Genomic DNA, 10,316 nt, shown 5'->3' on the forward strand with positions numbered 1-10,316 from the left:
TCCTTCTGCCCCACGATTTCTACATTTCCATCCCCACCTTTCTCAAGTCGAGGAATCTCCTCTTCAGCATCTCCTTCCACCTGGATGGTGGGTGGATGGGCAATCCGAGCGATTGCACTCTGAGCCAGGCACAGGTAAACAATCAAGAGACACACGGCCCGAACGATATGCCTTCGAGACATGTTAGTAAAAAGGAACCGAGTTTGTAATCGTTTACAACGAGCACATCGTGCAGAGACTGCCACGCATGGATGAACGGAATACCTTTTTTAACAAAGGGCGCTCAACCTTTATGACGTCATAATTTGAGCAACAAAGCGACCTGATTGAAGAAAACATTACACTTTTAATAGGGATCTAGCGGTCGATGAATAATTATTAAAAATTATTCTTGCTTTTTGCTTCGTTATAAAAATAATATATAATTTATGTTAGTTATAATTAAGTTCCTGCTAAAAAAATTTAAGTAATCTACATTCCCGTATGCTCTGCCTGAATGTACCTTAAAAATGGTGTCTGTTTAATGGTTGAAAAATGTAGTTAAAAGGAATTATGATCTGTAATCTTATTTTGTTTTCATTTAAATATTTTACCTTTTCCAAAAACGTGTCGGGAGAGGATTGTTGCCAAGCGTGAAAATGGAGTGTGGAAGAGACAAGATGGGCCGAATGACCATTTCCGGTACTCTGAGAGGAAAGAGTGGCGGGGCGGGGCCAGAGGGAGGAGGCGTGGCTCCATCTGGGAAACCCGCTCCGTTCACTGACATGTCCTGAGGAATGTTGTGAAAGATGCTGAAACACCAACTTACTAACGATGCGATGTGTGCTTCAAAGACTGCGATGGCTTCATCACATCAACACAGTGACGAGTAGATGAAGGGGATGAGACGTTTTGTTATTTCGAAAGAAATGCGGGTCAGAGTGACGTCACATCCTTTCAAAAAAGCGCCGCCATGTTCGTGGGTGAAATAAAATGGTGGAACACCGGATCCACGACAATCCAGATTTTCCAAATTAAACTGATCACATTCTTCCATTTGGGAAGGACAATTTGTACATGATTCGAGCATGTCAAGTCGCTCTTTGGGGAAAAAGATCGTTTAATTCATCTTAAAATGCCTTTCAATTGCCAAAACAATGGCGTTTACATTTTATTTTGGGAATGAATGATCTGAAGCGCGGTGCTACGTGCGCTTACTTGTATAACAAGGAGGAAGCGGACAACGCGGTAAGTTCAAGAGCCTTTATTATCAGAGCTCAACTGTAGCACTGGAGCGCTCCGGGCTGCGCGCCCGGTGTATATCCCGCGGCCACGCCTACCCCTCGGGCGTGGCCGCCGCCCACTTGGTGCGCGGAATGATGCCCTCACGCCAGTGAGCTTTCGTGTCCGCCACACGCCCCCCCCCCCCCCCCCCCCCAGAATTCCCACGCACCTGGAGGGCCAATTTGAGGGGCAAACGGATGACCCGGCCGAAGCGCCCTCTGGCGACCAGCGGTGTCCGGCGTGCAGGGATGCCACCTGGGATGCCTCACGCGGGCACGATGGGGCGAGGCCGCCCGAGGCAGACGTCGCACAAGAGGGCCATGCCCGCACCGTCGAACGGCACCTCGGTGACGTGAAAGCCCGTGACGTCGGTCCGCAAGGCCTGGACGCCGGGGTCGGCGGCCTGGTCCGCCGCCATCCGGGCATAGTCGATGCCAAGGTGGACTGTGTGGGCGACGGACCGGGAAAGGCAATCCGCCACCGGGTTGTCCTTCCCCGCGACGTGCCGGATGTCCATCGTGTACTCGGACACGGCCGAGAGGTGACGCTGCTGCCGGGCCGACCACGGCTTGGCGACCTTGCCCATCGCGAAGACCAGTGGCTTGTGGTCGACGAAGGCCGTGAACGCACGGCCCTCGAGCCGATGGCGGAAGTGCCTGACCGCCAGGTGAAGCCCGAGCAACTCACGGTCGAAGGTACTATAACGGCGTTTGTGCGGGCGAAGCTGCCGGCTGAAGAACGCCAGCGGTTGCCAGGCACCACGCACCCATTGCTCGTGCACCGCGCCCACCGCGTAGTCCGAGGCGTCGGTGGTGAGGGCGATCGGTGCATCGGGCGCCGGGTGCACGAGCATGGCGGCGTTAGCCAAGGCGAGCTTCGCGCCCGCGAATGCCGCATCCATCTGCTCGGTCCAGGTAACGTCACCTTTGCCCGGCTTCCCTCGGAGGGCCTCGTGCAAGGGGCGCAGGAGCTGGGCGATGCGGGGCAGGAACCGATTGTAAAAGTTTACCATGCCCAGGAACTCCTGGAGCCCCTTGATCGTGCGGGGGCGCGGAAACCCCTTCACCGCCTCCACCTTGGCTGGTAGGGGGACGGCCCCGTGCCTGGTGACGCGGTGCCCCAAAAAGTCGATGTCGGCGACGCCGAACCGGCACTTGGCGGGGTTCACGATGAGGCCATGCTGGCCCAGACGTTCGAAGAGCGTGCGGAGATGGTGTAGGTGCTCTTCGCGGGACGCGCTGGCGACGAGGATGTCGTCCAAGTCACGCAAGACGCTGTCCATTAGGCGCTGGAACGCCTGAGCCGCATTTTTCAAACCGAAGGGCATCCGAAGAAATTCGAAAAGTCAGAATGGCGTGATGACCGCTGTCTTCGGGATGTCCTCCGGCCTGACGGGGACCTGATGGTAGCGGCGTATGAGGTCCACCTTTGAAAAGAAGGACATGCCCGCCAACCGGGCGGAGAAGTCCTGGATGTGGGGGACGGGGTAGCGGTCGGGGGTGGTGGCGTCGTTGAGGCACCGGTAGTCCCCGCACGGTCGCCACCCCCCACCGGGCTTGGGCACGATGTGGAGCGGCGACGCCCAAGCACTCTTGGAGCGCCGCACGATGCCGAGCCGCTCCAGCGTAGCGAACTCCGCTTTCGCTCCCGCGAGCTTCGTCGGCTCGAGGTGGCGTGCCCGGGCGTAGACCGGTGGCCCGGCGGTGGGGATGTGGTGTTCCACCCCGTGCTTGACGGCCCCCGCCGAGAAGGTTGGCCGCGTAAGGGCCGGGAAGCTGGCGAGGAGGCGGGTGAAGTCGTCCGCTGCCGGAAGCGTACAAACTAACCTCGCCGGGACCGAACTGCTCAGCAAGCCGCTTGGCGAGCCGCTCGGTGAGCCGCTCAGCTCAGTTTTGACACAAGCCTGCCTCAGTATCGTCTCTTGTTCTCCAGGAACCCCACTGAATGAATGCTTGCGTGTAAGTCGGCATCTGGCTTACATCGAATTGCGTGTCCTGGAAACAAACCACACAGAAATAAAATACACTCCTCATTTTAAATCAGTAAACTGTGCAGTCTGAAATGTTCATGTTAAACAGCCTATAAATAAATAAAAACATACTCAAATCACATAAAGTGTTTTGTCACAAGCCCAATTTGATGTTGCACTTCATGACATGATAATATTCACAATGCAGTTTGCAAAAACACTCTCGATCCTCCATTTATCCCATGCCACATAATACTTCCTTCTGTTTGAATATCTTAGATATCCAACAAATTGAATACCTTAGATATCCATTAATTATTTTTTTTGTCCCCAGGGATCAAATGTTAACTTTATTAACCCCCCCCCCCCCCCCAAGTTTCAAAATGAAATTCCCATGGAGTCATAAATAATACACTTTAGGAGTCGCGGAAGGCGAGAGAACAAGGCCATTTCGTAGGGTTCGAAGCTCGTTTATTCGTACAGAAATCCCCAGCACTCTGAAATGCGAACGGAAGTGGTACAGCTTTTATAAAGCCGCAACCCTCTTCGGAGGGCGCGGCTCCGACGACCGCTCGTGCGTCACATCCAACAAACCAAAGGCCCCACAGGCCTGTGCACGTGGATTATGACCAAACATAAGGTAACCGTCACATGCGAATAAGTTAACCGCGACATGCGAATAAGTTAACCGCGACATGCGAATAAGGTAACCGCTACATGCGCCCCCGCAGAATGCACTCCACGGGCATGTACATAGTTCGCAGGCGCGCTCGGCAGTGCCGAGAAGGCTCGGCCTCGGTACGCATGAAAAAACGCTGCCGTGGGGTTGAGCCGACCGAGGGGCTGGTCAAGTCCTCGGGGGAGGCTGCCGAGGTTCCTCGCGGGCCTCCCGAGGTTGCTGGTGAAATCGAAACGAGCCGCGGGTGGGACAGAGCCGGGCCGTGGGTGGAACAGAGCCAGGCCGCGGGTGGAACAGAGCCGGGCCACGGGTGGAGCCGAGCCACGGGTGGAACAGAGCCGGGCCGAGGGTGGAACAGAGCCGGGCCGAGGGTAGGCTGCCGAGGTTCCTCGCAGGCCTCCCGAGGATGCAGAGTCGGAGAAGTAGTTGCGCGAGTTGCAGCTTTCTACACGCGAGCTGTAGCTGTAGTTGTAGGGCGTTCGCGAGTTGTAGTTGTAGTGTGTAGTTGCGCGAAGGTGACGAGCAGCATTGCGCGCGAAGGTAACGAAGCAGCCGTGCCACCAACGTCAGTACGTGCGCAAGAGATGAGCAGCAGCGCGCGCGAAGGTAACGAAGCAGCCGTGCCGCCAACGTCAGTGCGCGCGCAAGAGATGAGCAGCAGTGCCACCCACATCTCGTAACTGCGGTCCTTCGGAGGGTCCTGGAGCAGGCTCGCCCCTCTGGTCATAGAGGAGGAGCCGAGCGCAGTGCGCGAACCACATGGCCGCTCGTCGTTTCCGAAACTCCGGCAGTTCGATCGAAACTGCGTTCGAAACCGTGCCCGCATCCGTTCGGGAGAAGCCGGGGTCACCAGTTTAGGTGGCTTCCCTGGTCAGGGCATGCTTGCCGTGTTCGTTTGCAGCCCCCGAATCCGTTCGGGGGCAGCCGGGGTCACCAGTTTAGGAGTCGCGGAAGGCGAGAGAACGAGGCCATTTCGTAGGGTTCGAAGCTCGTTTATTCGTACAGAAATCCCCAGCACTCTGAAACGCGAACGGAAGTGATACAGCTTTTATAAAGCCACAACCCTCTTCGGAGGGCGTGGCTCCGACAACCGCGCGTGCGTCACGTCCAACAAACCAAAGGCCCCACAGGCCCGTGCACGTGGATTATGACCAAGCATAAGGTAACCGTCACATGCGAATAAGTTAACCGCGACATGTGAATAAGTTAACCGCGACATGCGAATAAGGTAACCGCTACAACACCATCATAAAGGCCGAGCCTCGCGCGAGACGTAACGCTGTATTGACGTCCCAGCGAAAAGAGTGTGACAGACAGAGGGATGGACGGACAGGCTCAATATATATATCATTTCTCCATTTACAACCAGATGGAGGCATTGCCGCCCCTCATCATCGATAGATCAATCTTCATCATATCTAGGTCGAACACCTCCCATCATGAAGGAATCTTCACCGAACACGAACGACCTTCAATCAAAACTGCACACCCCTTTCTCTTTTGCCTTTCATTTTCAATATTCTTCAAAGTTCTAATTCCAGTCAGCTTCTGGAAAACGTGCACTAGATCACTCTGGATTCAAACTTACACAGCACCGACAAAGACTGAGTACTGTGTTCACAATAGTATTCTGCAAAAAGTGAACCAAACATCAAATACAATTCCCATATATTTCTGGACATCGGAAACTGCTTTCGACCGTTCTTCATAAAATTCTACTTGTCCATATTGAGTGCTCTTTTGACATTTCGTACTTGTCCTTGAACAGTTTAAAGTCTCATCTTACAGATTATATTGTTAGCTGTCCACCAGCCTTACAGTGCCTTCAGAAAGTATTCACACCCCTTGAGTTTTTTCACATTTTGTTGTGTTACAGCCTGAATTTTAAATGGATTAAATTAAGATGTTTTTGTCACTGATCGACACATAATACCCCATAATGTCAAAGTGGAATTTTTTAAAACATATTTTTTCAAAATAATTGAAAATGAAAACCTGAAATGTCTCGAGTCAATAAGTATTCAACCCCTTTCCAATGACACTCCAAATTGAGCTGAGGTGCATCCAATTTCCTTTGATTTGATCATCTTTGAGATGTCTCTACAGCTTGATTGGAGTCCACATGTGGCCAATTCAATTGATTGGACATGATTTAGAAAGAAACACACCTTTCTATATAAGGTCCCACAGTTGACAGTATAAGGTCCCACAGTTGACAGTATAAGGTCCCACACTTGACAGTATAAGGTCCCACACTTGACAGTATAAGGTCCCACACTTGACAGTATAAGGTCCCACAGTTGACAGTATAAGGTCCCACAGTTGACAGTGTAAGGTCCCACAGTTGACAGTATAAGGTCCCACAGTTGACAATATAAAGTCCCACAGTTGACAGTACAAGGTCCCACAATTGACAGCACAAGGTCCCACAGTTGACAGTATAAGGTCCCACAGTTGACAGTATAAGGTCCCACAGTTGGCAGTGCATGTCAGAGCAGAAACTCCATGAAGACCAAGGAACAGTCCGTATAACTCCAAGATAGAATTGTGAAGAGGCATCGATCTGGGGAATGGTATAAAACAATTTCTAGAGTGTTGAAAGTTCCCAAGAGCAAAGTGAGCTCCATCATTAAGAAATGGAAAGAATATGGAACTACCCAAACTTTTCCTAGAGCTGGCCATCCGTCCAAACAGAGAAATCGGGCAAAAAGGAGCTTGGTCAGAGAGGTGACCAAGAACCCAATGACCACTCTGATAGAACTGCAGAGTACCTTGGTTGAGATGGCAGAACTTGCTGGATGGACAACTGTCTCTGCAGCACTTCACAAATCTAGGCTTTTTGTGAGAGTGACCAGACGGAAGCCACTTCTGAGAAGAAGGCACATGACAGCAAACCTGGAGTTTGCAAAAAGGCACGTGAAAGGCTGACAGCATGAAGCAAAATATTCTGTGGTCTGGTGAGATGAAAATTGAACTCTTTGGCCTGAATGCAAAGCGCTATGGCTGGCAGAAGCAGAGCATAGCTCATCACCCATCTAACACCATTCCTACTGCGAAGCAGGTTGGTGGCAGCATCATGCTTTGGAGATGCTTTTCAGCAGTAGCGACTGGGAGACTTGTAAGGCTAGAGGGAATAATGAATCGAGCCAAATACAGGCAAATCCTTGAGGAGAACCTGCTTCAGTGTGCAAAAGATCTGAGACTGCGGCGAAGTTTTACATTCCAACAGGACAATGACCCCAAGTATACAGCCAAATCAACACTGGAATGGCTTCAGACCAAGAACGTGAAAGTCCTTGAGTGGCCCAGCCAAAGCTCAGACTTGAATCCCATTGACAATCTGTGGAAAGACTTGAAGATTGCTGTTCACCGATGCTCCCCATCCAACTTGACAGAGCTTGGGGAAATCTGCAAGGAAGAATGGACAAAACTCCCCAAATCCAGTTCTGCAAAGCTGATACAGACATACCGAAGAAGAATCGAAGCTATAATCGCTGCCAAAGGCGCTTTTATGAAGTATTGACTTGGGGGGTTGAATAATTACAGTATGTAAATTAGATATTTCTGTATTTCATTTTTAATTATTTTGCAAAAAAAGTCAAAAAAATTCCACTTTGACATTATGGATATTATGTGTAACTCAGTGACAAAAAAACCTGAATTTAACCCATTTTAAATTCAGGCTGTAACACAACAGAATGTGAAAAGGTCAAGGGGTGTGAATATTTTCTGAAGGCACTGTACTTCATCTCTATGTCAAGTGTTCCACAGGAATCTGCTCTTAGTCCAATTTTATTCTCTTTATCTGTGTCCTCTTTGTACAATCCTATGGGATTTCAATATCAGCTTTCATCGCAACGTTGATGAAACTCAGATGTACTTATGCCCTGCACCTGAAGACATGGGAGACTGATTTCCGACCGTTCTTCTTCTTCAACAACTGATTTCATGTCTTTATGTAATTTCAACACAAATTTTCTCAAAATGAATGTTGTGAAGACCTATAGCTTATTATTGGCTGCTTATCTGTTCTTGAAAAGCCTTAACTCCAGCTCATGGAACATGGGGATCACCAAGTCATTGTCTCTGTCTCTGTTTGAAATATCGGCTCAAAGTATCTGTTTCAAATATCGGTGTCATTATGGATCTGGCATTCTCCTTCATTTTCTCTCTTGCCTCAATCTGCTAGTTTATTTCCTTCCATCTGCACGATTCCCAAGTTGGCTTTCCATTAAATTGGAGGATTATGGAAACTTCTGTTTACAGTATATTCTTTCATGTTACACATGAACAGCAGCAAATCACTGTTAGCAGGCTTACCTGCTTCTTTTCTTAAGCCCCTACAATCTGGCAGCCAGGCTCATAGTTCTGATTTTTACTTGATGAGGGTATTTCAGTCGACTACAGGACAAGCCTCCCACAACATGCATTGCAATACTCATTTCATGGAATGCTAATGTCAGTCTCCATAGGTGGACAAGATAACCGATGGATTTTATCAACTAAAGTTGATAAGAGTATCTTGACTGCCATGAGAAACAAGGTACAGCTGATGTTGAGCATTGGCCTTTTGCCAGAAGAAAAAAGGAAGAGGGACTTTTTCTTTTCCTTTGAGATTTGCTTTAAAATGAAAAGTGTAAATAGGAAATTGATGGACTGATTGAGTGATTGATGTCTGACATGGATTTCACCTTCGAGTAATTGTCAGACACCGTCGATCCTTCTTAGTCAATCTAGTGAGCACAGTCGAGGTAACCAAACTAACGGACTGCAATGCAAAGTGATATACAGCAAATAGTCACTTACACTTCCACTTGCAGGATTTTCTATGCTGGCCTCATTGTAACAGCTCTTCCTGAGAGATCCAAAAACACACACATCAGGTGAAGCAAAAGCCACGCGCATCAGGGGAAGTATATGCCACGCATTATGCAAAATCATTCGGGGCCATCTTTACATTACCTACATCATGAAAAGAGGAAGGGGATGTAAGGCCATGAAGGGAGAGTAATAAGATGAGGGAAGGAGATGACAACAGTAAAAAGAGGTTGGGAGGGCGATATGCGTTCAGGGTAGTAATAGAAGGGGCACGGGAAGGGAGAACGAGAAGTCAATATAAGACCATTTTTACACGTAATCTGGAAATGGGCCCATACCCTACAACATGAACAGAGCAGGAGGGTGGGTTTTAATCTGTGATTTGAGTAAACATTTCATTTTGGAAAACAAGACTTGCTTCAAAGCACTTTTTAAAAAAATTGAAAACATTCATCATTTGGTAGTTTGATGGAGGTGGTGGGCAGAGAACCAACAGTGGGCTTTGTTCAACTTTTCATTGCTTTTACTTCTGCAGGTGTAAATTGAATAATGGAGTTTTGTTTCTGAAAAAGAAATAATACCAAAGTAGCAATTTGAGCAAAACTTTGAATGAAAGCAACATGAACGAGAACGCCACTCGGCAGATCGCATACCTCCGCCAGGCTCAACAGTTTACCTTTTGTATCCCACTTATCGGCCGGCTCTGGATCTGGACCGAAACTGACATCTAATCGGCTGGTTGTCACCAAACCAACTAATTGACTTAGTTTTGTCAGAACTCGTCCACAACTTTTTGAAATATCATGCTACATAATGTTTTTGGCCCTATCTCTCTCAATTGTGAACAATCACGAAAAATTTTTATAGTGTCCGGATCCGGATCTTCACCGGAATCCAATCAATTTGTCCTTCTCACACATCCACCCTGTCCAGTAAGTTTCGTCCGAATCCGTCAATAACATTTTGAGATATACTGCTCACAAACAAACAAACAGGGGTGAAAACACAATCCCCATCCACCTTTGGTCGGTGGTGGAGGTAACAACAATCAATAGTCATGGTTGATGAAAGAAAGACAATTAATTTACCTGCGAGTCTCTTTCATCCGACTGCTGTAGAAGTGCACCTGAAAACAAAATGGTACAAGGTGAAAGTTGAATGTTCAGAGGTATAAAGGATTTATTAGACACGTCTGAATGTGTGCCCTTTACACTGTATAATGGTGTTCACTCAATACATTGTACATGCCTTTGGGACCCCGTACATGTGTTGCATGGCCCTGGGTACCTGAGCAGTGATTGGATGACTTAAAAACTGAGCACAGGAAAGGAAGGTCTCGCCATCGCTGACGACTCCATATTCTATATTTGCCCAATGGCTGGAAGAGGAGATGCCTCCACTCCAACAATTACAAATTCCGTTTTTAATGCAACAGCTCTACAAGGATAATAGCAACAAAATAAACTCTGCACAGCAACAACAAGAAAACATGCAAATACACGTGCAGCACCGACAAGACATATGCTGAACAATGACCTCAACAAGAACACCACTGTTACCAGCCTGGTGATGAAAACAGGGTGAATT

General features: G+C 48.7%; 1 long non-coding RNA gene across 1 annotated transcript; it reads right to left on the reverse strand.

The window, feature by feature from the left end:
• Positions 1-3,054: 3,054 nt before the first annotated feature.
• Positions 3,055-9,856, reverse strand: LOC137416911 (uncharacterized). The gene is made up of 3 exons (XR_010982358.1): positions 9,818-9,856; positions 8,718-8,766; positions 3,055-3,257 (listed from the first exon to the last, which is right to left on the reverse strand). It is a non-coding gene; the product is annotated as an uncharacterized LOC137416911 (long non-coding RNA).
• Positions 9,857-10,316: the final 460 nt, after the last annotated feature.

Source organism: Myxine glutinosa, chromosome 7, assembly GCF_964187855.1.
Source record: "Myxine glutinosa chromosome 7, kmMyxGlut1.1, whole genome shotgun sequence".
NCBI lineage: Eukaryota > Metazoa > Chordata > Myxini > Myxiniformes > Myxinidae > Myxine > Myxine glutinosa.